The following is a 16,620-nucleotide window of genomic DNA, read 5'->3' on the forward strand; positions in this document are numbered from 1 at the left end:
GTCACACATTCATGCAAATTTTAAATAACAAGCAGTGTATATGAGGAGAAAAATTCAGGGTGAAATAGAGTGCTCTGTCAAACAGAAACATTTAACACATCTGCTAATCTTCTGGGAATCATTTTTACTTGGGGAACACAGAGACCGCTAATACTGACATATAATCTTTACTGCTGTCCTGAAAAAAACAGAAACTCTAGTTGGCACTGTTTTTCTTTTTCCAAATTCAATTTTACTTCCAGTTCCAAATTCTCTTACCTCTCACCCTTCTCACTCATTACAAAAAGGAGGAAAAATGAAAGTCATTATAAACATGTAAAATTAAGCAACATAAATTCCTTTATTAGCTATGTCATGTACTATATATGCTTATATATTTGTGTCTATTTTTATTTGTGTGTTTATATATACTTAAGTGTGTGTGTATATACGTGTGTATACATGTGCTTCAATCTGCACAATGAATCCATTATTCATGTGGCTGAGTCCATTGTATTTCAAAGTTATTTGTCTTTACAACATTATCATCACATAAATTGTTCTCTTGATTGTGATCACATTATCTTCTATCAGTTCATATATATCTTTCCAAGTTTTTCTAAAATCATCCTCATTATCATCTCTTATAGCATAATAACATTCTATCACACAAATATAATATTACTTGTTCCGAAAACTCCCAATTGATGGGCACTCTGCCTCATTTTCTAATTCTGTGTCATCACAAAAAAGTTACTATAAATATTTATGTAGATATAGGTCCATTTTCTCTTTTTTTGATCTCCTTGAGAGTATAGATCTAATAGCAGTATTGCTGGGTCAAAGTATTGTATAATTTAAGAACTTTGGAGGAACAGAACCAAATTCATTTATAGAACAGTTGGATTAGTTCACAATTCTATCAACATGGATTTAATGAACTGTTTTCTCATAGCTGTACCAGAATTTGTTATTTTACTTTTTTTAAAGTCACTTTTGCCAATGTGATGGGTGCAAGTTGACACCTCAATTTTTAAAATTTGCAGCCTGATCATAGTACATAACGTCTGTGATATTTTGATAGAATCGCTTTGCCTTTTATTTAAAAGGTACTGTTTTTCTAAGTTTCTGCCTCATATTCATTTTTAGAAGGATTTCCTTAGCAGCAAAGAGTATTGTGAGCTCTAGTCCAATTTCCATCCAAAAGAGAAAATTTTGATGAGCAACTATAATATCATGAAGCATTCTCAATTTGTTAGTCAGAAAGTTAAATATATATGATGGAAAAGATCAGCTAATTACAAAGCTATAAGACAATTCTGAGCAATTTGAAAAGATCAATAAAATGAGACCATTTTAAAAAGGACTGACAAATTCTATTCAATAGATACCCTTTAATCAATTTGTACTGCCAGCTTTAAAAGAGAAAAGAACAAAACAAGCAGATAAAATTAGGGATTACTTTAAAAAAAAAAAAAAAAGAAAGAAAGAAAAGAGTGATTTCCAGGGTATTTCCTGGGTTTGACACACATTCAGCCTAATATTCTAGATTGGGCATTGAAGGGCCAACAAAAAACATGACATGGAAGCCCTTCTTGTGAGTGCCCCCTTCCCTCTCCTGGATTGATACCAATCCCCACCCCCCTACCCATCCCCACCGTTTCAGGAAGGAATTCAGATACCCCATTACAGTCTGACCCTCAGGTCCATTTCTCCCTTTCCAAACGGTAAGCACTTAAAAACCCAATCGCATATTTGTTCATTTGTTTGTTCATCTTCTATAGGTACAGCTTTACTTCCATGAGAATGGAATGAATGAAAGTGTGAAGTCCTTAACTGTTTATACATTTATAAGTTTATAACTGTTATATAAGTTTACTATATTCATAGCATTGCACTAGACATTGGGGAAGCAAGGAAAGAAAATAAGGGCAGAGAGACCAAATTAGAAAAAACATTAAGTGCAAAAGCATCATAGTGGAATTTGATCTTGAAGGAGATGAAAAATGTTCATAAATGGAAAAAGCCCTCAAACACAGCACTCAGGGCATGGAGGCAAGAGGTAGGAATACAAGGCTGAGAAACATAGTTGGCACACAGAATGCTGAAAAGGAATAAGGAAATCAATGGAAAACCCAGTTGGAGTCACATTATTGAGGACTTTTGAATAGTTAAAAAGTTTGTATTTTATTTGGCAGCCAATGAGAACCCACCGAGGGTTTCCAAGCAGGAAAAATAAAGTGATTAGTCTTGGGTATTGTGAAAGTTACTTTGGGAAGAGTGAAAAAGCTCAGGTGATACTTGATTTGACTCAGGATGTTTTGTATTCAAAAAAGGAGAAGCTAGAAGTAGTAACCTCAGTTCAGATTCCTATCCAACATTTAGTATACTCCCATTGCCTTCTATTTTCCCCATTAATGTGACATCAAACTCCATAAGCACTCCACTTCCCAATTCAATAACTCTGAATCTTCTTTAATCTTCCGGACCATCCCACCTCCTCCAGCTGCCCCTCCTCCTTTCCAACCTCAGCCTCCATAAGAAGCAGTCCTGCTCTTTACCATCCTGTCACTCTTGAATGCTTCCCTCTCCTAGAGAAGAGCTCATAAAGCCTGATCACCCTCACCAACTGCCTTCTTTGTTCCTAATAAGATGGTGCTGAAAGGCACTATTAAAAATCATGAAATCATGCTAATTGGATCTACTACAGACTGTTCTTCCTAATATAAACTGAGCTTTTACTGCAACAAAGCAATCCTACTATTCCTTCCTTTGTACTGGGTATACAGTAGGTGCTTAATAAATGCCTATTGATTTCCTGTTCCATTAATTACAGGAGCTATTCCAAAATACTACTTCTCTCCTCAAACTCCCATATTACTTCCTCCCCACTTTCTCTCTGATGAGGATTCAGCCTCACATTTCACTGAACAAATTTCTCAAGCCATCCCTCAAAATTTTCCCTTTTTTCCTCTTCTTTATCACACATCCTTTTGGGATCATCCCTTACCACCTATTTCTTCACTCCCCTCTCAGAAGATGAAGTAATCCTTTGGCTTGGAAAGGCAAAGCTCTCCACAAGCTCCCTTGATGTTCATTTCCATCTTCTTCAGCAGACTGATCCTATTATCACCCCCATTCTCTTATTTTAAATTTCTCTTTGTTCTTTCTCTGTTTCTTACAAACAAATCTAAGAAGGCCTCATTCATTAAAAAGGAGGAAAAACCTCAGTAGATACAAATATTTTTTACTAAAACCAAAACCAAAAAAACAGAAAGTCTCTATTTGAAAGGAGCTTATATTCTAACGGGGGAAGACAATATTATGTAGGGGAATGATGGTCAGGGAAGTATATTTTGTTTAGAGGAATAGAAAGAAGGGGAAAGAGGCAGGTCAAAGGTATAGTGTCAGGCAGGTGCTGAGATAAACTGGAAAAAATGTAGGATGGATTATGGAGTGAAACAGTCTAGGGGAACAAGTTTATACATACTTATAGTCACCAATTAACTGAATTGTGCTCTACAGCCGACTGCAGAGATGCAAGATAAAATCCTAGGAACTGGGACCTTGATTTTGGTAGACCTGGTATAAAGGCCTGGAGAGGTAGCTGCTCATCCAAGCTAAGAGGATCTGGACCAAGCTAAGTCCAAGTCAGGGGCAGGAATGAGGTGAAACTGCCTAGTTATATGCAATGCAAAGTTGAAACATAGTTTGGTGCCTGGTCTGCATACACTCAGCCATCCAATCAACTGAGCTGGGCCTTAGGCTCTAACTTTTGAGAAAATGGATAATCCCCAACAGCAGGGTCAAGATTTGGTAGACCTGGGATAGAGGTCTAAGTCTCAAGTGAAATGTGAAGAGTGCTGATTCAAGTCCAAATGGCTCTTGGATCTATCTAGCCTTAGTCTTTCTCCTGGGTTCTGGCTCTACATCCCCCACCTGTCTACTGGACTTTTCAAACATATCCATCTCAAATGCAACATGTTTGAAACAGAATTTATTAGCTTTCTCCCCAAAATTATTCCTCTTCTAAGCTTCTCAATTACTTTTGAGGCTCTATCATCTAACTCCTCTCTCACTCCCTCAATTGTAATTTCTTCCTCTATAACATTTCTCAAATACTCCTTTCCACTTCTTTCCATTCACCAGCCTTAGTCAAAGTCCTCATCCTCTCTCCTCTGGATTATTATTATAGTTCTCTGTTCTCTCTGCCTCAGGAAGGCTGGAGGAGAGCACCCAGATCTGCAGAACAGCCAGGGTATTCTGAGATTTTCCTAAAAGCACAGGTCCAAATGTGCTTTTATTTATTCCTTTCTATTTAATTTTAATTAAATTTATTATATATGTTTGCATATTATTATTTTTAAAATTTAATTTTAATTTTAATTCTTTTTAATCCATTAATACTGGCTTTCTAATGGAAACACAGGATAAGATACTTCAGCTGTGAACTCTGGACTCTGCATTTTCAGTGGTTGTCTTTCTTGCATGGAATCCTCACCCTGTCTCTTGGATTTCCTGGCTTCCTTCAAGATTCCCCTCAAAATCCCACCTTGTGTAAGAGACATTTATTTCTCCATTCCACAACCCCCAGTACCTTTCCTCTGAGATGACCTACTCACCCCCTGCTGCCCACATTCCGGTTGTCAACTATGACAACTTCTGTTTGGCATTTAAACTCTTCAATACTTGGCTTCTTCCTTATCTTTGTAATCCTGGATACTAACTGTATGACCCTTGGCAAGTCACTTAACTAATTGCTTCCTCTCCCTCAAAAAAAAAAATAAAATAAAATCAACTCTGCAACTCTCACCTCTTCAGATCATTCTAGGCTATAGGATTTTATCATACTTCCCTGGAGAATCTCTCCTCTCTGCTTTTTTTTTTTTTTTTTACTGTGCTATCTCCCCCATTAGATTCTGATCTCCTTGGGGCAGAGGCCATCTTATGCCTTTCTTCGTATTCCCAGAGCTTAACATAGTTTTTGGCACAGAGCACAAGTGCGTAGTAAGTGCAGACTGACTTGACTGAATATGTAGAAAGGTAAGGTATTTCAGGGTTTTCCCATTCTCTTCGTTTCTTCCTACTTAATTATCTTTATAGCAGAAATTTCAAATTGTTTCTAATCAATCATTATCCTCATTCTGCTTCTAGATAATATCTACCTGTTGCTGTATTCTACTGATCTATTCATATAACTTTTTAAACAGCTATACATTAATTTTTACTAATCTGATTATAGGTTTTTGCCAATGTCTGAACATAAAATATAGAAATGTCTTGTCAGAATACTGCCTTTAATGTTTATCATAACAATGCTATGCCAGAATAGCTTTTATTTTAAAAAAAGATAAACAGTTTGTAACATTTGAGAGGTAGCTTTTCAAAAGTTTGAAGTGTATTAATAATGGCCAATAGGGAATCGAGTAATGTTTGTGGAATTGAGGGTAACAAAAAAGGTCCATTGACAAGCATTAATAAGTTTTAGGTATATGTCAGTCACTGAAGCTACAAAGAAAAAAACTGCTTTTATACCAAGGAGCTCATACTATGGGGACAGACACTATGTACAAAGAAGGTATAAAAAAGGGCAAAGAGTAGGTCATCTCAGAGGAAAAGTACTGGGGGTTGTGGAATGGAGAAACAAATGTCTCTTACACAAGGTGGGATTTTGAGGGGAGTCTTGAAGGAAGCCAGGAAATCCAAGAGACAAGGCGAAGATTCCATGCAAGAAAGACAACCACTGAAAATGCAGAGTCCAGAGTCCACAGTTGAAGTATCTTATCTTGTGTTTCCATTAGAAAGCCAGTATTAATGGATTAAAAAGAATTAAAATTAAAATTAAATTTTAAAAATAATAATATGTAAACATATATAATAAATTTAATTAAAATTAAAATTCTAATAAAGACTGGTAAAAAAGGAACAGGATACCTTGTGAAGAGCTTTAAAAGACAAATAGAAGATCCTGGAGATTAACAGGGAATTACCAGAATTTAGTGTATGAGGAAAGGGGAGGCAATAAAGGTGAACTGGTCCGATCTGCCCTTGAGAAAAATAATTTTAGTTGATGGGTAGAAGATGAACTAAAATAGGGAGAGAACTGAAATTGGAAAATCAATTACAAAGCTAGGGTAAAAGACAAAGTATGGTATCAACGTGGTGGCTGAGGGGATGAGAATTTATATGAGGGAAGGAATGTATATGAAAGATACTGTAAAGGTAGAAAAGACAAGACAGCAACAGAATGGATATGTGAGTTGAGTGTCAGGAAAGAATTTAATATGATATAGAGGTGAAAAACAATGAGCTTTGTTTTGGATCTTTTGAGTTTGAGAAATCTATTGATCAGCAGTTGAAAATAAGAAGCTGGAAGTGAGAAGGTGAGAGCTAGATAAATGGATCAAAAAATCATTTGCAGAGAGATGATAATGGAATGTATGGGATATTATGAGATCACTAAGAAAGACAGGAGTAAGGGAAAAGAAAAAGCCAAGAAGGTAAGGGATAATCACAGTTAGTATTCATGTCCTGCATGAAGATCTAAAAAAGAAGAACAGGATAGAGGGAACAGGCAGAAAGAAAAGAATTAGGATAGAGTGCTGTTGCAAAAATTTAGAGATGAGAGAATGGGTAGAAGAGGATGGTCTACAGTGGTGAAGGCTGCAGAAAGGTCAAGAAAGATAAGGACTAGTCATGACAGCTAGCAATTAAGAGATTACTGATATCTTTGGAGAAAGCAGTTTTAATTGAATGATGAGGATGCAAAAGAGTGAGAAGAAATCAAGGCTCCAATTATAGAAGATTTTCTCAAGATTAATCACAAAAGAAAGGAAATATACAAGTTAGTGGGGACAGATGATTAGATCAAATGAAGATTTTTGAAGGATGGAAGAGACTATATGGCCTTTGTGGACAGCAGGATCAGTCACTAAACAGACTGAAGATAGTGACAATGGAGATGGATAGAGGGGCAAGCTGCTAGGTAGAAGGGCATAAAAAGATGTTTGTCTTGTCAAGGAAATGGGCTACCTCTTCACATGAGATGGGATGAAGGAGCAAGTAAGATAGAAGCCATCCAAGTGATAAGATGAAGCAGACTGAGAGGGAGCTCTAGGAAAATGGTCTCAATTTTTTTTTTTTTTCAGTAAGGCAAAGTCTTCAATAGTTGAAGTGTAAGGAGGACGTATCTAGGGAAACCTGAGGAGTATTACAGGATTTCCCAGGTTATTATATTGGGTATCTGTGCAGTTAGACTGAAAAGGTAAAAAGATAAAAAAAAGAAATGCTGGATGCTACTTCTTACTTTAAAAAGTGCTTTTCAATGAGAAAACAAACAAAAACCCCATAAACTATTATGATATTTTGATAACAGCTCTAAGGTCAACCAAATATTTTTTAATTCTCTTGCTTTTCACAAGGATTTATTGAAAGAAGAAAGAATATAATGACTATTCTTTTCTCCTAATGACTTTATTTAAGAGACCATGACCATTCTAATCATCCTGTCAAAGCATTGCTCAATTCTAAACAGACAAATATGTTACTGTTAATTACATGTTCAAAGCTTATTATTGGGTACACATTTATAATGATTAAAATTTACTTCATGTGTTTAGATACTGAGCCTCCTTGAATAATTAATGGGTACAAGAACATTTATGGGTATTTTAGAATACCCATATTTTCATTATTTTAAATTATCAGAGATTTATAGTTGTTGTATCTTTTATTTTTTTTTTATCATAGTACTGGTCACAATCATGGTTTATTTGATGACACAGTCCTGACTAACAATATAATTTACAGTTTTGAAATGATTTTTCCGAGAAAATACAATCTATTTTACTACAATGATTTACTGTAAAATGATATATTTCAGCCAAAAGTGGGGACTGCTTATCTTTTCCTCTCAGTTACTTAAAATAACCAAAAAGTAGAAATCTGGATACCCTAATAATTTCTCATTTTGATACATTATTTCTTTCTGGATTAGGGAAGTTTGGAAAATGTGTACATAATTTGCTCCACTTCCCCCCAAATACAGATGTCCTTGCACATTTTATCTGAGCTCTGAAATTACAAAGGACGGTTTCATATAGTCATGTATTTAGAGTCAAGAGAATCTCAAGGCCTGAGAGTCCATCTGCCTCATTTTACAGATAAGGAAACTGAGACACAGTAGGGATGAGTGACTTGCCTAAGGTCTCTTTGACTCTGACTTCAGGGTTCTTGCCATCATTCCCCACTGCCTCATTATCTGAATACAAAATTACACAAGGAAGGAGGATTGAGCTAAAGGATGAGTGGTACAGGACCTGAAGAAGATAATCCACAATAAAAACTTCATTGTTGGATGTAACTCCATTCTTAAGAATGTTTGCACCAAGGAAAACAAAAGAATCTGGGGAATGTTTGCTCTTAAGACAACCAGTCAAATGTGCCATAATGAAACATTTAACCTTAGTCAGAGTATTCATAAAAAAGTCAAGGTTAAATGACTTGTTTTCTTGTTTGAACAAATAAGCAAGTTCAAAAAACAAGATTCCCTGGGGATTATTTTGGGATGGGTCACATTTAAGAATGACCTGGAGGATCTGTGGAATGGCATACCTGTCAATCTGTCCAGCAGAGGCCAAAAAGAATGTGGCCCAGCTGCGACTGGAAAATCCTCAAATACCAAGAGCCTATCCAGAAATATTCATTTATCTTACTCATTGACTTTTCCCCTCATACCCTGTGAGAGGGATAATTTTCCAGACTCAGATGTGATTTAAGCAAACATCATAGGTGTGAACTGATGAAGACAACTCCACACTCACAAAGGTGTACTCAAATGCAAAAAATACCTCCTGTTGAACCAACAAGTATAAGCACATTTCATCAGCTTTGAAAAATAAAAAGATAAGACCATTTTAAGAGGCTTTAACAAATTATTCATAGTTTTTCTCCTTTGGCTAAAATGTTTATCTAGGAGAAGCTAGTTACCTATGCTAAAGAATTGTAGAGTTTTGAATTTTAATCACTAAACTCTTTCCTTCTACCATCAGTTTGTTAAAATACACTGAGATCATCCTAAGTGATTGACTTCAGTAGGAATCCCTTGTTTAATTGCCTTTTTTCAGGGGCTCCTACATTTATGAGCACTGATGTGTTTAGGTCGGCATAATAGGTAGAAAACAGGTGAATATGAGTAATTTCATTGCCAAGCAGAACTCAATGACCGCTCTTAAATACATTCACATAAATTATAATTGTAGCACAGTTTCGAAGATTTAGGTCACAAATCCAACTGCAAAGCAACATCTCCTATAATGTAGAACAAACTAGAGGTAGAGGCTAGACTTCAAATAATTATGCCAAGAAGCTTATAAAATTGTGGGCAAGGAAAGGGCAACAGGCATCTACAGAAAGAGGTATGTCTAACAGGACAAGGCTTTGCGCGCCTGTATAAGGGTGAGGGTAGGAGATGAAGTGAGGCTGTGATGCTCAAACAGTGGTTTCTCTAACAAAATGTAAGAACTGGAAAATCTGAATTCTCTGTTCCTGTTGCTGATATTCAAATTCTTTTTCTCCATTTCTGCATCTAAATAGTGTTAAATATTTTCACTCTTTTAGCTCTTCCACAAAAGGATTGGAAAAAAAGAAGTTCTGAGATAAGGGAGGCAAAGTTGATGAAGGAATTACTCTAGCAGCTATCAATAAAAGCAGGCTGTTCCAATAAGGATTCCCTAAGGTAAAATATCCATGATTAGAGGTGAAGGAAGCAGAGAGGGATTTTTCTAGCTTGATATTTTGCAGTCATGTTTTTACTTCTGCAAAACATATGCATCTGAAGCAGGGTTCAGGGTGAATTTTATATGAGAAGTCTATAAAAAATTTTTTAGGTAATCAGGGCTATATTAATCTGTAAATGGTTGTGAAAAGGGGGTGGGAAGGTATGAGAAATATATAAAGACGGGAAAAGAAGTCAGATGACCTGAGTTTTAATCATAGCAATATTAACATCAATCAGGCAATCAAGTATTTGCTAAGACCCTATTATGTGCCATTCACAAAGAATGAAATGACCCCTCCTCAAAATGAGTTTATTTCCTGCTGACATAGAGCATAAGTATGATGATAATACATATACAGGCTCACAAATACAAATTTGTATTGGGGACATGAGAAAATCAGAAAGGTGCTTAAGGTGGTACCTGGGCTTCATCTTAAAGAATGACATAGCTCTTTAAATTAGAGCTATGGAAAGAGGGCATTCTAAGCATAGGAGATAGCTAATGGAAGAGAAATGTGAAATGAAATGTTATGACTGAGGAGCAGAAAGATCAGTTTGATATGATTAGAGCATAGGAAACAGAATCATGTCTGAGGTTAGAATGATTAGTTGGAGAAAGGCTTTTCATGAAAAGCCTTAAAAACTAAACTAGTTTCTACTATGCAGTAGAGGCAATACAAAGTTATTGGACTTGGTTAAGTAGGGAAGAGTTGTATGGCTTTTAATACTCTTGACATGTATCTGAACCAGATTAAAATTTAATTGGGAAATATTTGAATAAACAAATGAATGAAACAAAATGAATAAAATGCAATAAAAAATGAATAAAATTACATTTTAAAACTAAGTCAATATGCAGCTTGTAGGAATCCTTCTTTTATATTAGACCCCATCTCTTTTGAGTCTGGCACCACTGAGTAGAGACAACACACTACTCTATTTAACAAATGTGATTTTAGTAGTAGCGTGTAGGATGGACTAGAGTGGGGAGAGATCAGAGGTGGGGAGACCATTAAAAAAGCTATCATAATAATCTAGATAACATGGTAGGAGGCACTCAATTAAGATTGGAGCCATGTGAGTAGAGGAAAGGGATCAGATCAGAGATGTTGTGAAGACAGAAACTGGATATCTAGAGTGAGGGAAAATGAAGAGTCTACGATAATGCCTGGACTGTAAATCTCAGAAAATGGAAGGAGAGCCGTGCCAGAAACAGGCAAGTCTGGGAGAAGAAAAAAGGTAATAAATTACATTTTGGACATATTGCATTTAAAAATGGGCCTAACAGTCAATGGGTGATGTGGGACAGAAGCTTGAGGTAACAAGTGGGACTATACCTTTAGAGGCAGATGTGGGCACTGTCTCCCCAGAGATGGAAGTCAGATCCATAGAAGCAGACAAAAGGGAGAAGGTCTAATACAGATTCCTGGGGAGTACCCATAATTAGGAAGTGCAACCTGATGGTTGCAGTCAGGAGAAGAACAGGCAGGAGAGAGAACAGGTTTAAGAAAACCAAAAGAGGAGGAAGTATTTGGGAAGAAAAGGTGGTCAACAACACCAAATGCAGCAGAGGGGAAAAAAAATCAGATTTAGCAATTATAAGATCACTGGTAACTTTGAGAGAACTGTCTCAGTCATGGATTAGGCTGAATTCCAGAATGTACAAAGTTAAGGACTAAGCAAGAGCAGAGAGAGTGGAGGCAATAAGTAGAAATTTTACTCACTTCTTTTGTTTTATATTACCTAATTTTCCCCATATCCTTTCCCTTACTCCTTGAAAGTTATTCCATAAAACACTTTAAAAAAGAAGGAAGAGTGCAAAGTTCATCTCATTGATCTCTACATCAAAGAATCTGACAACATCTATACTCAATTCTGCAAAGGGGGAGAGGAAGGTGTCTTTGTATATTTCTTTGTCATTTTGCAAAATTCATTTTCAATCATGTCATGTCTATTAAGTCTTGTAGTCCCTGTTTGAACTGTTTTTCTGATTCTTCTCACTTCATTTTGTGTTCACATAATTTTTTTATGCTCTGTATTCATCATAGTTTTTGTTTCTGACAATACAGCAATACTTCATTACATTCATCCACCAAAATTTGTTTACTCATTGCTTAATTGATAGGTTTCTGATTCTTTTGTTACCACAAAAATGTGGTTATAAATACTATAATAAAAATGAGGACTTTCTTCTTATTGATGGCCTTCTTGGGGGTAGTACTAATAATGGAATCTCAGAGCTCTCCCAACAATTCATATGTATATCTATCTCTTCATGACCCTCCAAAATAAATGATTTCAGTCTGCTATCTTTGTTAGTTTACCGAGTGTGTGATGAAAGCTCAGGGTAATTTTGATTTGCATTTTTCTTATTATTGATAACTTGGGAGCATTATTTCATGTGGTTCTTAATAGTTTGTAATTCTTTTGAGAATGGTTTGTTCACATCCTTTGACTAACTTGTCTATTGAAGAATGGCTTTGGAGGAATTTGTAGGAATTACCATAGCAGCTAACAATAAAAGCAGGCTGTTCCAATAAGGATTCTCTTTATAGTTCTCTTAGTTATGTAAACAATTTTTTCCAGGAAGTTTAGCTGAAAAGGGAAGGAAGGCTAGAAAATAAAAGATTAAAAGCATAGTAGATAAAAGTGAAGGTTTTTAAAGAATGATGATAGAGACAAACATATTTGAAGGCAGTCGGGACAGAATTTGATAGAAAAGGTTCAAGAGAGGGGATGAATTGACTACAATATGCAAGAGAAGGTGGGAGAGGACAGGATCAAATATACTTGTAAAGGAGATGGCACTAAGGACAGTGAGGGAAAAGAGAAGTTTTGACAAAGAAGTTTTAGTGAAGGGATTCTGAGGTGAAAAGTAGAGTTCCTTACACTGAACGGCTTAAGTTTTGAGAAAATTAAAAGACAACTTTTTAGCCGAGAGGACAGGTTGAAGGAGTTGGGACTAGGGCTTCAAGAGAGAAGTGGGGTTGGAATAGCTTCTAAGGGAAGTGAGACAGCGATCCATATAGGGAGGAAAAAAAGAGCTGCATTATTGTAGTGAGGGCACAACTGAAGTTGGAAAACATGAATTTATAATGTATCCAGTCATACAATTGGGGAACTTTCTCTGGCTTCTTTCACTGGGCTCATGAGTTGTAAGCCAAGGTCTGACAAGAGAAAAATAGCAAAAGATAATAGGGGCAAGAGACTGATGAGCAGAGGGCAGTATAGAGTTGGACTGAAGGTGGAGAAGAAAGTGAAGTTGGAGAAAAGAAGTATTAAGGATATAAGGACTAGAAGTTTGATGAAGACACAATGGGAAAGGTGGCAGGATAGGAGGTGATGGCTACACAGGAAAACAGAAGAGTTTCTAATGAGGGAAATGGAATGCTTGTAGGTAAGGCAATGAGTATGTGGCTTTCCCTATGTAGGGGCTGAGATAAAGTGAAGGAGTAGGTCATGAGATTTAAGGAGACTGAGGAGATGGGAGTTTGAGAAGACATCTACCTGAACATTCAAATCCCTAGTATAAGGGTAGCCAGCTCAGGGAATCTTGGCCTTGGGTCAAGAAAATGCATGATCACGAGTTCAAATGTGGCCTCAGACACTTACTAGCTGTGTGATCCTGGGCAAATCATTTAGCCCTGACTCAGTTCCTCATCTGCAGAATAAGTTGGAGAAGGAAGTGGAAAAAACGCTCCAGTAACGTGTCAAAAACAAAACCAAACCCACATGGGATTGCAAAGAGTCGGACTTCATGGAAATGACTAAACAATAACAAATTGTAAGGGCAGGAATTAAAGAAGAGTGAAAGATGGTGAGCTAAGGGCTGAACTCTTTGAGAAAAGAGAGAGAACGAGGTTAGGAGTAGTATACTATGGATATTATAATTTTAGTTGTGTGGGTTTTGATTTCATAAGAGAAAGAGCTACTTAGTGAAGGAGGCAAAGGGAGCATCCTGAAAAAACAGGGAGAGAGGAGCATCTCACTTTCTTCTCAGGACTACCATGATGAGAGATGAGAGAGAGAAGATGCTGCCAGTCTTGGAAAGGGGTTAGATAAGGGAAAGTGTAAGAGAAAGAGGTTCCAAGAGAGGGAGGGTATTTGTTTCATAGGGAATAGGAGTTTCACAAGGGACGGTGGAAAGGGGAGGCAGAATGGGATTGGAATATGAAGATGAGAACATGAGAAGGGAGGGAAAAGAAACTTTTCTACCAAACAGTCACTGATTAGTTATTTGAAGGACAGAGGCTGAAGAAGAAGCCAGAGGAATAATAGTGAGTGACACATTGGGAAAGAAGGTTTGAGTCTCTATGGGATATTGTATTTACTAGCTTTGTTAAATAGTGAATTCATTTGACCCATCCATGTCCTTGTCTGTGAAATGGCAGGACACTGGAACACAGATTATTTGAGCTCTATTCAGACTGTTCAGAATAATATAATTCTAGGAAAGGCTTGCCCTATAAAAGTTATCTAACTTATTAACAATAAGTTCAGTTGCTTTAATAAATAGTTGATGTTTTAATTCTTTTAACACTCCTCAGCTACATCACCAGTCACTATATAGCCCTGATCAGAGACCAGACCCTGGAAGAATTAACTCTTTTATAGTCAGATTGGTCAGCAATTGCCTCTATTGCCTACTATACTGACTTCATTCATGATTCATATACCCTTTACTCCCCTACTGTCTCACTAACCAGACTGCTCAAGTACCTCCTAACCTGTAGTATTCTCTCTAAAATGTAATGTTCTCTGTTCAGGTTTTCTTGGAGTCTCTGGGAGCTGCCTTCGTTTCAGTTCAGTAATCACCACAAGTGCAGCCAGGTGTTAAAAGTCCAAATCCTTTGTTATCTCTTTCAAAGTCTTGTCTCCTTTCCTGGGGCCCAGTTTCTCTCTAAGAAAAGAGGCCTGTTTCTCTCCTTGGTTCCAAGAGCTTGAGCTCCTGTCTCCTTCTCTGTCCTCTGAATCTCTCTGAATCTAAAGGTTTGTGCTTCAGCCTCCAGCCACCATAAAGGTGGACAATGGAATGAATCTGTCTCAGCCTCCGAGAGTTTCTAGTGCTCTTGTCCTTCTGAATGTCTCTGAATCTCCCTGGCTGAAGCTTCTAGCTTATAACCTCCACATTGAGTACAAACCAATCATTATTTCACTAGAAACCATTATTTGTTGCAGGATTAAATCAATTCTAAACTAGATTTAACCACTGTCTCCTCAATTCCACTTAGTACCTTATTTCAAGTTCTGGCCCATAACATCTTCTTGTAGGATTAAATCAATCATACTGAACCATGCTAAATTAGATAACTATTGTCTCTATCAATTCCACCGACTTAGTACTTTGTAAGAATCCTGTGTTTCAAGTTCAGAGTTCTGTCCCATAACACTAATCTAGGATAATTTCTATGCCCCTCCCCTTCTGATATGGAACCATAATTTAAAACTCTGTCACCACTGTGCCTGTAAAGGATTTGACAACCTATTCCCTTATGACTTCACTCACCATCCCTTACCTTTCTAAACCAAAGTATTTTTCCCTGTCTTCCAGTATGTATTCCCACATTACTACCACCATATCTAAATTTGTATCTATTGATCTATCTATAAATATACATATCTCCTCCTCCTCCTCCTCCTTCTTCTTCTTCTCTCTCTCTCTCTCTCTCTCTCTCTCTCTCTCTCTCTCTCTCTCTCTCTCTCTCTCTCTTTCTCTGTCTCCATCCACCAATAATCCATCCAGTTTTTCTTATTAGAATATAAGGTCTATGATGAGAGGGACTCTCTTTGTTTCTGTATTTAGATCTTTTATACTTTACAAAAGTGCTTAGCACAGAATCATTATTGAATACTTTCAAAAGTTCTTCAAAAAAGATAGGAAAATTGTGGCTATGAATGTGTAAGATGGACTTAAATAAAAAATTTTATTTGGATCAGAAGCAAAATATCCCAGAATTTTTGACTATTTGGCCAAAGCACTTGGTGCTCTCTCCACCATGACAGAAGATGACAACTACAAGAGAAATAGCTGGGGGAAATCAGTCACTAACACAGAGAAACTGCCAACCCAACCTTATAAAGAGACAACAAATTCTATGGCTCCATCCCCTTCCATACACTGTTTCTACCTTAAACATCCTAATTCATTATCATTTTATATTAATTTATGAAAATAATCCAAGTGGTTTTTGCAATCCCTCTTTTTTCCAATCCTCCCAGCATAGTATTATCTAATTAATCTTCTCAAAGTAAAACTTTAATCATATTACTTAGCTACTCAATAATTTGCAGTGGCTTCCTAATGATTACATAATGGAATCTAAACTCCTTAACCTGACAAGGTCTTTCTTTTTTGGAGGGAGGAAGCGCAATTAGAGTTAAGTGACTTGCCCAAGGTCACACAGCTAGTAAGTGTTAACTATCTGAGGTTGGATTTTGACTCCTGGGTAGGTGTTCTATCTACTGCATCATGAAAAACACAAGCCCAGTTAGGTTGTCCACATCTCAGAATCTTCTTTTCCTCTATTAATTTAACCTTGGCTTTTAGCACATAGTCAAGTGAATGCTATAAGGTAATATTAGTCCGTATGCATAACATCACCTATCTAAATTTGAGCTTCTTTTGATAATTATAGATTATGTTACTGTAAAAAAATGCCTAAGTTTTATAGATAGCATTCCTTTTTATATATTATTTTTGAGTATAACCCACTACCCAATTTGAAATTGAACTCTCCCTTTTAACAAAGAAAAACAATTAAGCTACAAACTTCTGATACAGTGATTGTTGTGTCAAAACGTATATCACATTGTGTTCTAGTACTCCCTCCTCCTCTGTTAAACAGGTACAAATTCATTCTCTA

General features: G+C 36.6%; 1 protein-coding gene across 4 annotated transcripts in view; it reads right to left on the bottom strand.

Moving 5' to 3' along the window:
* Window positions 1-16,620, bottom strand: part of NEO1 (neogenin 1) — a 239,557-nt gene that overhangs the window by 67,535 nt on the left and 155,402 nt on the right. The window lies entirely within an intron of this gene.

This window comes from Antechinus flavipes, chromosome 2, assembly GCF_016432865.1.
Source record: "Antechinus flavipes isolate AdamAnt ecotype Samford, QLD, Australia chromosome 2, AdamAnt_v2, whole genome shotgun sequence".
NCBI classification, from domain to species: Eukaryota; Metazoa; Chordata; class Mammalia; order Dasyuromorphia; family Dasyuridae; genus Antechinus; species Antechinus flavipes.